The sequence below is a fragment of the Narcine bancroftii genome, chromosome 8, assembly GCF_036971445.1.
Source record: "Narcine bancroftii isolate sNarBan1 chromosome 8, sNarBan1.hap1, whole genome shotgun sequence".
Taxonomy (NCBI): Eukaryota; Metazoa; Chordata; class Chondrichthyes; order Torpediniformes; family Narcinidae; genus Narcine; species Narcine bancroftii.
Window position 1 is genome coordinate 42472417 of NC_091476.1, and position 14319 is coordinate 42486735.

General features: G+C 41.5%; 1 pseudogene; it reads left to right on the top strand.

Annotated features, from left to right (window-relative positions):
- The first annotated feature begins 5656 nt into the window (after positions 1-5656).
- On the top strand, positions 5657-7393 carry LOC138741985 (zinc finger BED domain-containing protein 5-like; annotated as a pseudogene).
- Positions 7394-14319: the final 6926 nt, after the last annotated feature.

Consider the following 14319-nt stretch of genomic DNA (forward strand, 5'->3'; position numbering starts at 1 on the left):
GCTGGATAATCACTGATAATTGCAACTCCTGACTGTAATGCTATGGTTATACAAACATTAACTGCCAGCCCCTCTCAATAAGCAGGCATGGTACACGGATTAACACAGGAACACTAATCTAGTCACAGGGTCACTCCTGGATATATGCCACAATAGCCCCGACCCTGTATTGCCATACACCTCACAACTGGTTCTTCAGTGTCGCCCGTGGCTTGCAACCTGGAGTAGAGATCAGGGATCGTCTCAAGGCCAAAAAATATCAAGTTTGTCCATGTGGCGGGCTTTATACTGCAGCCAGCTGTGTGGCTGGGGGAAGGGGGGAGTGGCTCAGATGTGCCCACGCTACCAACAGCATGGCAACCTTATTTGTAGGTGGATCTAACATTGTCTGGTAGGTGAGGTGTCTTCCAACCTGTTTCTCACTGGAGAAGTCAGGTGACCTTCCATACAACACCATGCTAACCGGTTTAGTTATGATGTATGTTTATTATCATGTACATAAGTACATTTACAGATGCCACAAAAATTCTTACTGGCTGCAGAAAGACAGGTACATAAGATTGACTGCAATAGTTGTCTAAACTAGTCCATTTGCCTGCATTTGGCCCTTGGCCCTCTAAAACCTGCCTATCCATGCACCTGTTGATATGCTTTTTACATAATTGTCCGCATCTCAACCACTTCTACAAGTAGTTGGAGTAAGTGGGTACAATTACAACATTTAAAAGACTCTTGGATAGATACATTGACAGGAATGGCTGAAAGTGATATGGGCCAAAACAACAATTTTTCTGCATTTTTTCACTTATTTCTATATTTAGAATATTTTCTTTACAATTTTAACTCATTCTCAGGAGAATGCATTTATTATTTATGTTAATATATGCACATATGTATTGTATATATGCATGATTTGTCTGTATGTGTGTTATGTCTGTATGCATGTTTTGCACTGCTCTGCACTGTGGACTGATGATTGTACTGGTATAATCGGATGACAAATGAATTTGAGAAGAGCTTTGCTGACAATAACAATTGTAATCCATTAGTAGCTAGCTTCGAAAGAAGAGGGTATTGCCTTGCTGATATATGTTATCGGAGAGATAAGTAGATGTAACTCAAGATAACACAACACAGATGAATGGAAGTCCACCTTCTGTGATTTTAGCTGGTGCCCAATACCAAATTTTTGATATGATTTCACATCTAACCCTAGTTCATAGAATTAATTCCAATTTTTACATTATAATCTTATCAGTCCTACTCTTCCTTCCTTAATGAATTCAGTACATTGTATGTCGTTGGGACATGGAAGGAAACCAGAGTGCCCAGGCAAACCCACATGGTCACAATCGGAATGTGCAAACTCCATACAGGCAGGAGGGCCCCTGGTTTGCTGGAGATGAAAGACAGCCACACTACCTGCTGCACCACTGTGTCTCATCCCCTTTTATATAGCGAATTAATCAGAAACCTTGACAGACTTCTACAGCTGTGTAGTGGAAATGGTGCAGATTAGTTGTGTAACAGCCTGGTTGTGGGGGCACTATTACCACTAAGTGGAAACCCTGCAAAAGGTAGTAGACACAGTGCAGTACATTGCAGGCAGAGTTCTCACCACCATCAGCATGGAATGCTGCCACCGGAGAGCAGTAGCAATCATTCAAGATCCACCCCACCCAGGATGCACTCTTTTCTCACTACTGCCATCAGGAAGGAGGTACAGGTGCCACAGGACTCACACCACCAGGTTTAGGAACAGTGGCTTCTCCTCCACCATCAGACTGTGGTGGTACACCACCGGCCTACTGCACGGGGCATCCTCTGTACCTGGAGGAGTGTAAGGGGACAGGACAACACCTGACCAGCTGCCAATCAGTCGGTCTGAATGGATCAAGCCCCACCCAGTCAGGTGTCAATCACTCTCCGGGATATAAGCCTGCGCTGGCCTCCAGAGGCCTCACACTGAGTTGCTGCAGCCACACCCAGCCTGGCTCTGTAGAAGTCTTTGTAAATTAAAGCCTGTTGTTCAGTCTTTACCTTGTGTGTGTCTGATTCTGTCTAACAGCGCACCACAACAACAAACTCAGAGACTCATTTCAGGACTCTGCTTTGCTCATTATTTGTTTCATGTATTGCACAATCAGTGTGTTTATATTGCTTTCTTTGTTTATATTTCTTTCTTCTTGAGTAGTTTACAGTTACAGGTAATTAGAAATTCTGCCTCACCTGCAGGAAAAAGAATCTCAGGGTTGTATGTGATGTCATGTTTGTACTCTGACAATAAATTTGAACTTTGAACCTTGATATATCGGGCCCAAAATGTTAAATCCTGTTCCTTGTTCAACATTCAGATAAGAGTTATAATGGCCTTCTGTAACATCAAAAGGCAATTCAGAAAGTTGTCATTCAGCCCCAAATCTCCATGCTACCGTTTGTGCATCATTGGTGTCTGTATCCATTGCACATCATCGGACCCAATTAGCATTTCTCTCTTTTATTCAAAATTGTCTTTCGCCATAAAAATGTGTCTGTACTTTTCACCAATTCATTCTTTCTTCTCAGTCTTGCCACCCTTGGGTTAATCAGCGATGGTCATAGATTTGTGACAAGAGATAATATCTTCACTACATCTCCCACAGCTCTCAGCATCCTTATGGCTTGTGTGGCCCATAAACTCAGCTCATCGGAGTGGGATGTGACTCCAAATCTATAAGAGCGCACGCGCGGGTGTGCACAGACACAGACACACACACACACTCACTTCTACACACACACATGCACACACACTTCTACTTACACACACACTTCTACACACGCACACACACTTTTACACACACTTCTACATGCACACACTCATGCACATGCACACACACACTCACTTCTACACACACATGCACACACATTTCTACTTACACACACACTTCTACATACACACACACACATGCACACACACTTCTACTTACATACACACTTCTACATACACACACACATACATATGTTCACACACACTTCTACACACACACATGCACACACACTTCAACATACACACACTCTTGCACATACACTTCTACACACACATGCACATACACATACTTTACACACACGCACGCACACACACATGCACACACACACATACTCACTTCTACACACACACATGCACACACACTTCTACTTACACACACACTTCTACATACACACATGCACACACACTTCTACTTACACACACACTTCTACATACACACATGCACACACACTTCTATTTACACACACACTTCTACATACACACACACACATGCACACACACTTCTACTTACACACACATACTTCACACACACACACACACACACACACACACACACACACACACACACACACACACTTCTACACACACATCCACACACGTACATGCATATGCACACACGTCAATAACATGGTTGCCCCCATTATTTCAGTGTTATGATCATGATCATAGAATGTAACAGGCCAAGTACAATGGCCGATACAAGAGGACATCTAATTAGACCTATAATAGCCATTCTCAATGGTGGGGGCCAGAGCACGGAATGATATCATGAAATATTTTTCTATGTTTTTTATAAAGTCAGTAGAAGTATGAAAATAACAAACTAAACATGACTGCATCACAGGGAAGAGGGTCCATAAACTTTGATTGGAGTCCTAAGGGGGTCAGAGCCAAATAAAGACCTGTACTCATTCCATATGCCTCCATACCCCTCCCATCCAGGTACCTGTCCAAATGTTTCTTAAATGTTAAAATTGAACCCGGATTCAGTAGTTCAGCTGGTAACTCATTCCACACTCCTACCACACTCTGTGTGAAGAAGTTCCCCCTAATGTTTCCCCTAAACCTCTCTGCCTTCACCTTTAATCCATGTCCTCTGGTTTGTATCTCACCAAAACATAGTGGAAAAATACTGGTTTAATGTTTAAGGTGAGTGGAATAAAGTTTAGGAGTAAATTTAGGATTAAGAGACATTGCTGGGGGTAGTGGTTGGGTCTGGTACAATGGGGACATTTAAAATACTCTTAGGCATATGGATGTAAGAACTATAGGGGATTATGGACTATGTGGGAGGATTGTGGAGCAGGTTTATATGGGTCAGCACAACATTGAGTGCTGAAGGGCCTCTATTCTCTACACTGTATACTCTATCAACCACTTATTAATGCTAATCCCACATTAATTTTGTCCCATATTCCCATCTACTTCTCACCAAATTCTCCAACTCATCTACACACTAGGAGCAATTTGTAGGAGCCAATGGACCAACTGACCAGCACATATTTGGTCTGAAAGAGGAAACCAAAGTATCAGAGGAAGCTCATGCAATCTCAGAGATTGTGAAACTCCACAAAGAAAGCACTCAAGATCAGGATTGAAGCCTCATCTGGCACTGTGACACTCTCCTTTTTGCACCACACTGGAACCAGCTTGTTATATAACAAGCCAACTTAATACACCATCCAGAGACCACAATCCATCCACCTGTTGGAGTTGAGGTCTCCCATCTCCCTTGAACTGCATAAGAAATGGGAGTTGGCCCTTTGACCCATCGAGCTTCCTCTGCCAATCGATAAGATCATGGCTGATCAGCTCCACTTGCCCATTCATTCCCCATAACCCTTAATTCCCATATTTTCACACACATATATCTACCTGTGTCTTAAATGCATCTAATAAGGTCACCTTTACTGCTTCATTGGGCTGAGAATTCCATAGATTCACCATTCTCGAGGAGAAGCAATTCCTCTTCATCTCTGTTTTTAATCTATTCCCCAAATATTGATTCTATGTCCCTTAGTTCTGGTTCCTGCCTCTATCTAATCTACTCCTCTTTATATGTTTCCATAAGATCCCCTTTTATTCATCTGAATTCCAGTGAGTATAGTCCCTGGCAACTCAATCTCCTCCTCCTCCTCTACTCTTCACCACCTCCAAAGCCATTACATCCTTTCTCAAGAAAGAAGGCTAGAACTGCATGCAGAACTTAATGAATGGCCTCACAAGTACTCTGTAGAGATGCTGCAGAAACTCACCACTCTTAAATGCAATCCCTCCAGCAATGAAAGCCAACATCTCATTTGCCTTCTTGCCTACCTGTTGCAACCACAAACCAAGCTTTTGCTTGTACATGATTCAGGCACACCTACTCCCTGGTTCTCGACACCAACCCCACCGCCTAGTCCAGCATTTCCCAAACTGGGTTCCGCGGAAAGGGATCCCAGGCATTCCGCAGAAAGGTGCAGGGGTTGCGTGAAAGAAATAACTAAAACTTGTAATAACTTTTTTTTAAATTTAAATTACTTTTTACCTGTGTGTTTAAATCACTGCGTTTCTGTGATGCAGCAAGCAGTTGCCCAACGCTAACAAAACAAAATGGCGTCTTGAGGCCTGGTGTCAGCAGCGCAAATGTCAGGCTTCAAGATGCCATTTTCAACCCATGAGACTCGGATTGAATTTTGTCGTGAGGCTGGCCACATTTTAAAATGTAAACTGAGAGATATTCCACGTGTGCAGCACTGTATAAGCACCATGGATAGTTGGCTTAAAAAAAAGAAAACATGAGACAGGATAATCTCATCTGAAGCAAGTACTGAGGTGCCACCATTTTTTCATGAAGATTCTTCCATGATGCCTTTATCTAAAAAATCAAATGTAAAGAAACAAAGATATGACAAAAATTATTTGTCGCTTGGATTCACCTCTGCCAGGAATAAAGAGGCAGAAGATGCACAATTTGTTTTATGTGGTAAAATTCTGTGTAAAAGTTCTTTGGCCCCAACAAAATTTAAAAAAAAAACATCTGGAAACAAATCATCCCCAGCACAAAGATAAGGATATGTCCTTCTTTAAAGGAAAATTGGATTCACTTTGAACCAGTAAAGGTTTCCTGATGGAAATCGTAAAGAGAGCAAAGACAGAGAATGAAAATGTGACTGAAGCTTCTTACAGGGTAAGTTATCGAATTGCCCTCGCTGGAGAGGCTTACACTCTTGCAGAATCTATCATCAAGCCTTGTACAAAGGACATAATAAAGTGTATGTTCAACGAGCAGTTCAGCAGGAAAAATGATGCAGTACAAATGTCAAATAATACTGTAGCAAGATGTATTAAAGATTTAGCTGAGGACATAGAAGGTGAATTAATAGGTCATTTGCTGTCATGTGATGCTTTTTCATTACAACTGGTTGAGTCAACAGATGTGGCAGGCCTTCCAGTGCTGCTAGTCTTTGTTAGGTAAGTGTACAAGAAGGATATTGAGGAAGTTTCTTTCTGAAACATTGCAAGGGCACACAACTAGGGAAGAAATTTTTAACGGCATCAGTAACTACATGACAAGCATTTACACGTGTGGACAGATGGAGCCAAAGCTCTCTCGAGGAAAGATGCTGGAACCGTTTCCATAATTAAGAGGGTTTCACCAAATTACAGCAGGACTCACTGTGCTCTTCATAGATATGCACGTAGTGAAAAAAAAAGCCCCTGCCCTTGAAAAAAGTGCTTGGAGAAGCAGTAAAAATTGTCAATTATATCAAATGTCAAGCCCTGCAGTCCCGTTTATTTAAAATTCTCCATGAGGAAATGGGAAGCCAACTCACAGCCTTGAGAAATGAGATGTTTATCCTGAGGAAAAGTATTGGTAAGTCTATTCGAACTTCGCAAAGAACTCCAAGTGTATTTTAATGACTCGAAGTTTTAATTCTCAGAGTGCCTGTTATCTTGCTGATACATTCACAAAACTGATTGAAATTAATATGGTCCTACAAGGCAAAAATATGACCATTTTTAATGTGTTGGACAAAATGTCATCGGTTTCTAGAAAAATTGACTTTTAGATTTCAATGGTGAAAGGAAAACACTTTGATTGTTTTTTCCCTGCTGCAAGACTTTGTGATGGAGCATGATGTGAGTGTTGATGAAGATTTTCTTGATGAAATGGTACAATAATTAACTACTTTACATTCTACACTTGATAAGTATTTTTCCGATGTTTCTCGTAAGAACAAGAGATGGGTACAAAAACCTTTCGTTTTCATGACCCAACCTGCTGATTTATCAGTGCATGAATATGAAAACCTAATCAATGTGACATCCGACTATCAGTTGCAACAAAGATTTAAAGATTTTCTGCTGACTACGTTCTGAATTAGCCTGGGTGAAGAATATCCGTCCTTGGCAAAATCTGCCATGCATTGCCTATTACCATTTTCCACGAATTACATGTATGAGGCTGGATTTTCGTATTATGCAACAATGAAAACAAAATACAGAAAGTGACTTGATGCTACTCCTGTCATAAGGATACAACTATCTAATATTGTGCCCAACATTAAGAGGATCTGTGAGGACAAGAAACAATTCAATTAAATGTAAATTAGAGGCAACAAACAGTTTCAACGTGGAGAATGATGAGTTTATTTACTTTCTGATACACTATCAATAATACCAAAAGATTGGAATTGCAGGATGACAGGCTTTTAATACCATGCTCCTGTTCTGGCCCGATCGCAGGACTCATACTTAGGGAGGGACTTGGCTTAACTGCCTTTATTAGGGGATTCCAGTAATTGAGGGGAATGCAGGCCAGCCATCTCTATGAAGCATACATATACCAAGTGCCAGTAACCAAGCAACAGTATACACTGCATTTTCTTACTATGTATGTACCAGGTCTTTTAAACTGTAATTGACGATTTTGCAAATTTCAAGTGCTCCCCAAAAGGGTTCCGCAAACTACGAAGTTTGGCCTAGTCTATCAATGGGCTGCCGTTCCCAAGAATTTGTGTCACACACAGAGAGGGGAGACAGGGTAGATCAGGAACTTAATATGCTGAATTATTTCATTCTTTAGATTTCAAATCTAATGGAAAATTGAAAACAGTAAAGCGAGTCTCACAGTGTATTTTGAAAGCACTCGAGTAGAGTTTATTACACTATATGAAATTGTGAACTGCATTATTCATCTGCTTCCTCTCTACAATTCCTTCTACACTTTCCTTCTATTGATTTTAGTTCTACCTGCGCCACCTCGTACAACCTTCTGAAATGTCACAGTGACTATTTAATGCTTAGGGCAAGAGCCAAACTAATATCACAAAACATGGGAGCAATGCACAAAATAACCTTCAAATGGAACTGTTGAAGTTAACATCCAGCCATCAAGTTTACACTCAAGGAACAAATGCAGGAGAATGAAGCCACGGTTGAGCCGACAGAATGGATAATGTCAAGGAAGGAGAATAGTGGGGAACTTTAGTTGCCCATTCAGAGCCAGCTCTTCAGCGCTTGACGTCCTGTTTTGCGGAAACTGCCAAAAGTTTGGCCTGGAAGTCAGCCTGAAGAAAACTGAGGTCCTCCATCAGCCAGCTCCCCACCATGACTACCAGCCCCCCCACATCTCCATCGGGCACACAAAACTCAAAACGGTCAACCAGTTTACCTATCTCGGCTGCACCATTTCATCAGATGCAAGGATCGACAATGAGATAGACAACAGACTCGCCAAGGCAAATAGCGCCTTTGGAAGACTACATAAAAGAGTCTGGAAAAACAACCAACTGAAAAACCTCACAAAGATAAGCGTATACAGAGCCGTTGTCATACCCACACTCCTGTTCGGCTCCGAATCATGGGTCCTCTACCGGCATCACCTACGGCTCCTAGAACGCTTCCACCAGCATTGTCTCCGCTCCATCCTCAACATTCATTGGAGCGCTTTCATCCCTAACGTCGAAGTACTCGAGATGGCAGAGTTCGACAGCATCGAGTCCACGCTGCTGAAGATCCAGCTGCGCTGGGTGGGTCACGTCTCCAGAATGGAGGACCATCGCCTTCCCAAGATCGTGTTATATGGCGAGCTCTCCACTGGCCACCGTGACAGAGGTGCACCAAAGAAAAGGTACAAGGACTGCCTAAAGAAATCTCTTGGTGCCTGCCACATTGACCATTGCCAGTGGGCTGATATCGCCTCAAACTGTGCATCTTGGCGCCTCACAGTTCGGTGGGCAGCAACCTCCTTTGAAGAAGACCGCAGAGCCCACCTCACTGACAAAAGGCAAAGGAGGAAAAACCCAACACCCAACCCCACCCACCAATTTTCCTTTTCAACCGCTGCAACCGTGTCTGCCTGTCCCGCATCGGACTTGTCAGCCACAAACGAGCCTGCAGCTGACGTGGACATTTACCCCCTCCATAAATCTTCGTCCGCGAAGCCAAGCCAAAGAATCATAGTAGCAGAATGCTGAGTCATTGTAGGAAATTCAGAAGGGGTTATAGTAAAAACACAGAAATGCTGGAAGAACTCAGCAGACCTCGCAGTGTTGATAGGAGGTAAAGTAATGATGTTTCAGGCCTTCTTCCAGGTTTTTTTTTACTAAAATCACTGCATCTGCAGACTTTTGTGTTTCACTCAGAACAGTTTCTGATAGCCCTTAGGTTCATTACATTCAGCTGACTCTCTGGCCTAATGAATGAAAATTCCTGCTATATAGCAACAGCAATCTTTGTTGGTAAACTGCATTTAATTACTCAGCAATTAATCAGGAGAGATGCAAATGAGATAGAACCTGCAATTATGCTTTGTTACCTGATGCTTCTAATACTAAAATGCTCACAAAGACACTGCCTTGTGTTAGGTCGGCTTTGTTCGAGAATGAGTGAGTCAGACACCAGACTGAGTCGAAATCAAGGTTCTTTATTACCGGATTGTAACACTTGCAACTAACTGTGTTAGTTGGAGAAGGCGCCTTCTCCCGATATCAGCAAGTGGTGTTTTTTTTATACCTCAGGACATGCACTTAGTAAATTATCATACCATTACATTGTCCAATGAATAAGCTATTGCTACCCTTCTCTGTTAGTCTGCTGCACATCATCTTGTTATTGCCACACTTATCTTGAGCGTACAAGGTCACACCTGCATCCTGTTACTTTTTAGTACTGGGTGACTCCTTCTCCGGTCCCAACTCATGATGTTTTTACCTTACACTTGTTAAAACTGTTGTTGGGACCTGAGACCTATATTATCATTCATAAGTAGACCTGAACATAGAAACATATAGGATGCCTATAGGCACTTCGCCCACCCAATTTGTGCTGGCCAGCAAACTTCCACTTACTCTCATGACATCTCCTTCCAAATTCTTTCACATGCTCAAGCGTTATGGACTATAAGACATAGGAGCAGAAATAAATTTTTCAGCCCATCGAGTCTGCCCTCCTGTTTAATCATGCTAATCCATTATCCCACTCAGCCTCACTGCCTGAACTTCTCTCCATAACCTTTCATGCCCTGGCTAATCAAATCCTCATCATCTCTGACAGAAATGCACCCAATGACTTGGCCTCCACACTCACTTGCATCAACAAATTCCACAGATTCACCACCCTTTGGCTGAAGAAATTCCTCTGTTCTCAGGCGACGCCCTTTCACCAGATTACACCAGCCCATGGGCCTTGTTTTGAGACATGAGGAGAAACTGGAGCACCCATAGGAGACACAGGGAAAAGGTGCAGGCTCAATTGTAGAAGGAACAATTCAGGCTCACACAAGGTTGTGCTGACCCACTTAAATCTACACCATGATCAATCTAACCCTTAACTTCCTCACCTCATAAACCTCACCTGCCCCCCCCCCCCCCCACACCTATCTTGCTTCCATCCATGTGCCTGACTAAGATGTTTTTAAATATCCCTATTGTACCAGTCTCCAGTATCACATCTGGCAATGCATTTCAAGCACCTCCCACCGTGTAAAAACTCTTCCCTAACATTTCCTCCACACACCTTGAACAAATGTCCCCTGGTCTTGGTCATTATCGCCCTAGGGGAAAGGTGGTGGATGTTCACCCTATCTATGCCATCTGGTGCATTCAGCATCCCAAGTGTTCAGCATATAATCTGTAAATTTCTCAATGACACTTAAGGACAGCACCGTGCCCGAAATCCGGGCTTTGTGCATTCTCCTCGTGTCTGTGTGGGGTTTCTTCAGAAACCTTCAGTTTCCTCCCACTATTCAAGACATATGGGGGTTGTAGGTTAATTGGGGTATTTGGGTTGCACGGGCTCATGGGGTGGAAGGGCCTGTTCACTGGTGTATGTCTAAATTAAATTTAAAAAATTAAAATTAATGTAATAATAACATATAAACTAATTTATTATTTACAACAGTGCCGGAGTGTTACAAGAAGTCTAATATTGTAGGCTACAGAGAAAAATACAATTACTAATAACACATGGGTGCCTTCCTTTAACAGTGAGAAGTCGATTTAAAAGTCTGACAACAGCAGAAAGGAAACTGTCAGATGCTCAGATGCTTAAGGTTCAAGGTTCCAGCTTCCTTTTATTGTTAAGTAATAATAGATTTTATTAACTTGAACTGCTGTAAGATAAACAAAGAATCGCGATGAGCCTGGCGTCCCTAAGATAAGCAAAGAGTCACGATGAGCCTGGCGTCCCTAAGAGAAGGAGAAAGAGAAGCAAAAGAGAATCCCTCCAGAGTTACTGAGTCCGTGAATTTGCCTCTACTACACCTGCAGCCTCTGCACCAATTGTAACATGGAGAAATGAACTCATCATTGGGAAAAGGCTCATTTAAGAAGTGCAATGCTGCCATTAGACATGACCATTGCTCAAGGCTGTCTTCGGCCATTCCTTCTCCACAAACGCGAAGCTCCATACTTCAAGTTATCCCCTTCGCAACACGTTCTCTATCCTACAATGGCCACTGATTAAACAGTGACATTAAAAGTGTCAGCATTGTTCTCAAAGCTCTCCATGACCTCACTACATCCTATTTTTCTCATTCTCATTCAACCCTGGAGACATTGCACGAAAACACGCCCTTTGGCCCAATTATGCCGACCATGTTCCCCATTTGATCTGCTCTGTCCCAAGTTGCCTGTGTTTGGTCCACATCTCTCTCACTTGACAAGCTTATAAAGTACTCTTCCATATCTCCTTCCTTCGCACCCAGTTACGTTTCTCCATAATTAGTCTTCATTCCTTCAGTTGCCAAGGCCCAGAACTCTGGTATTCTCATAATTCTCCACCTCTCTTTACTTCTCTTTTCTTCCCTGAAGTTTTCTTTTAAACCTCTTTTTTTCACCAAGATTTCAGCCATCTAATTTACAACTGTGTGGCACATTTCAGCATTTTGCTACACAATAGGTTGAGTGTAAATGTTATTATACATGTGAGCATCTCATTGCTACCACCTGCAGGCAACAACATTTACTAATATGGAACAAGAAGAGAGAATTCTAGTTCATAATCAAGGTCATGCATTTAAGATGAGGGGAGGGGGGAAGTTTCAAGGAGAGGTGTTGTGCAAATTTTTTTACTGAGAGTGGTGGGAGCCTGGAACGTTCTGCCAGGAGAAGTGACAGAAGCAGATGCGATCATAGCATTTAAGAGTCTGCTTGACAATCACATGAATATGCAGGAAATAGAGAACTATCAATCATGTGCAGGCAGAAAAGATTTAGTTTAATTCAAAGTTCAAAGTTGAGATTTATTGTCAAAGCACATACTTTACCCTACATACAACCCTGAGATTGTTTTTTCCTGAGAATGAATTTCTAATTATCAGTAGTGCATCATGTTCAACACAGACATCGTGGGATGAAATGTCTGTTCCTGTGCTGTACTGTTTTATGTTCTATGTTCTAAACTCGACTGTATGACTACACACTTGACCATTTACTTTTTCTTTATCAATATGCCTTGGAAATATTCAGAAGAAAACCTGTCACAACCCCACTTTGAGCAACAAAGTTCTAAAGATTCACAACCCTCAGAGACAAATAAATATGTCTCCATTCTATATTCAATGTTTGACTCCTTAATCGTTCAACAGCAATCCCAATTTCTAAATTTGCCCACAAGAGGAAGCAACCAGAATGTTAAGACCCAACAGGATCATATAAATTTCAACGAAGCCTTCTCTCATTAGTTCAGTGGTCACAAGCCCAGTCTGTCTCATCTGTTCTCATTAGACAATTTGCCTATTTGGGGTCTAAAAACCTTCGCTGAATTTACTCCAATGCATTTGCATCTTTCATCAAATCAAGAGGTCAATACTGTGCAAAGTACTCCAGATAGAATTTTATCAATGCTGAAATAACTTAGACATAATGTGTTTGCATTTGTATTAATTCCCCATCCAATGAACGATAATGTTTTGTTGATTTTCCAAATTGCTCACTATACCTGGATGGTAGCCTTTGGGAAATCATAAGGACCCCTTAACCCAACGTGTTTTTTTTTTCTCTTTTTTCCCCCTGGACAAAATTAACATTGTAATGTGTCTCGAAGTTGGGTAACCAGCTTCTTGTCATGGTAATTCAAGACGGTCTTGCTTTCGAGCATATTTTTAGAAGAATAGATAGATAGATAGATACATACATGCATATATAGATACTTAATAGACAGATAGATAGATAAAAGAGAAATAAATAAATAAACAAACAAACAAATAAATATGCAAGTACAATGCCAAATTTAGAAAAAAAAAAATAAAAACACAATGTGGGAGAAGCTCAGTGTACTTTATACACCAAAGACAATGATACGCAACCAACATTTCAGGCTTGAGCCTTTTTCCGGGTATGAGTGTATGTAGGCAGTGGTCCGATTTAATTAATTCATGCCAAATTAAGAATTGAAGTCATGTGAAGGAAAGATATATCAAAGGAAGTGGTGAATGCTTGAATCAGGATACACTGAAGACTAAGGTACGCTGATGTCGATTGTTTGACTCCCGTGCTAGTGGATCCTATATTCAGATGCTGGTTCCCAGCTGGAACCTGGCAAGTAATAAAAAGAGCTGAGCTATTAGAAGCGAAATCCCTCAGGAATCCCAGATGGGCAAGCTATCAGGATGGAATTACAGAGACAAATTAACTTGAATTAAATGCAAGTTGGCACAGTGGAAAGAGAAACATATTTATTCATCTAGCTGAGTGTGGAAGCTTGTGTTCTGTGCAGGGCCACTGAATTATGCTAACTGCATTAACCACATCAGGTTTGTGTTGCAATGGCAGGTCCAGCATCTTATCAGTCTATAGTGCAATAGTCGATTTTCATTGTGCAGATCAGAAAGTAGAATAGGATTGTCACTGATGGTTATAGGAAACTCTGACTTTTGACAGAGAGTGTCAAATTATTTTTCTTGTTTTATTCCAAATATTTTTCCTAAATGTACTGCAAAGCCTAGAAAGAAAGTATTGGTTTGATGAAATACATTTCACAGCCTCAGTATATTCCAAAAAAATGAATTGCCAGTGAAGCATTTT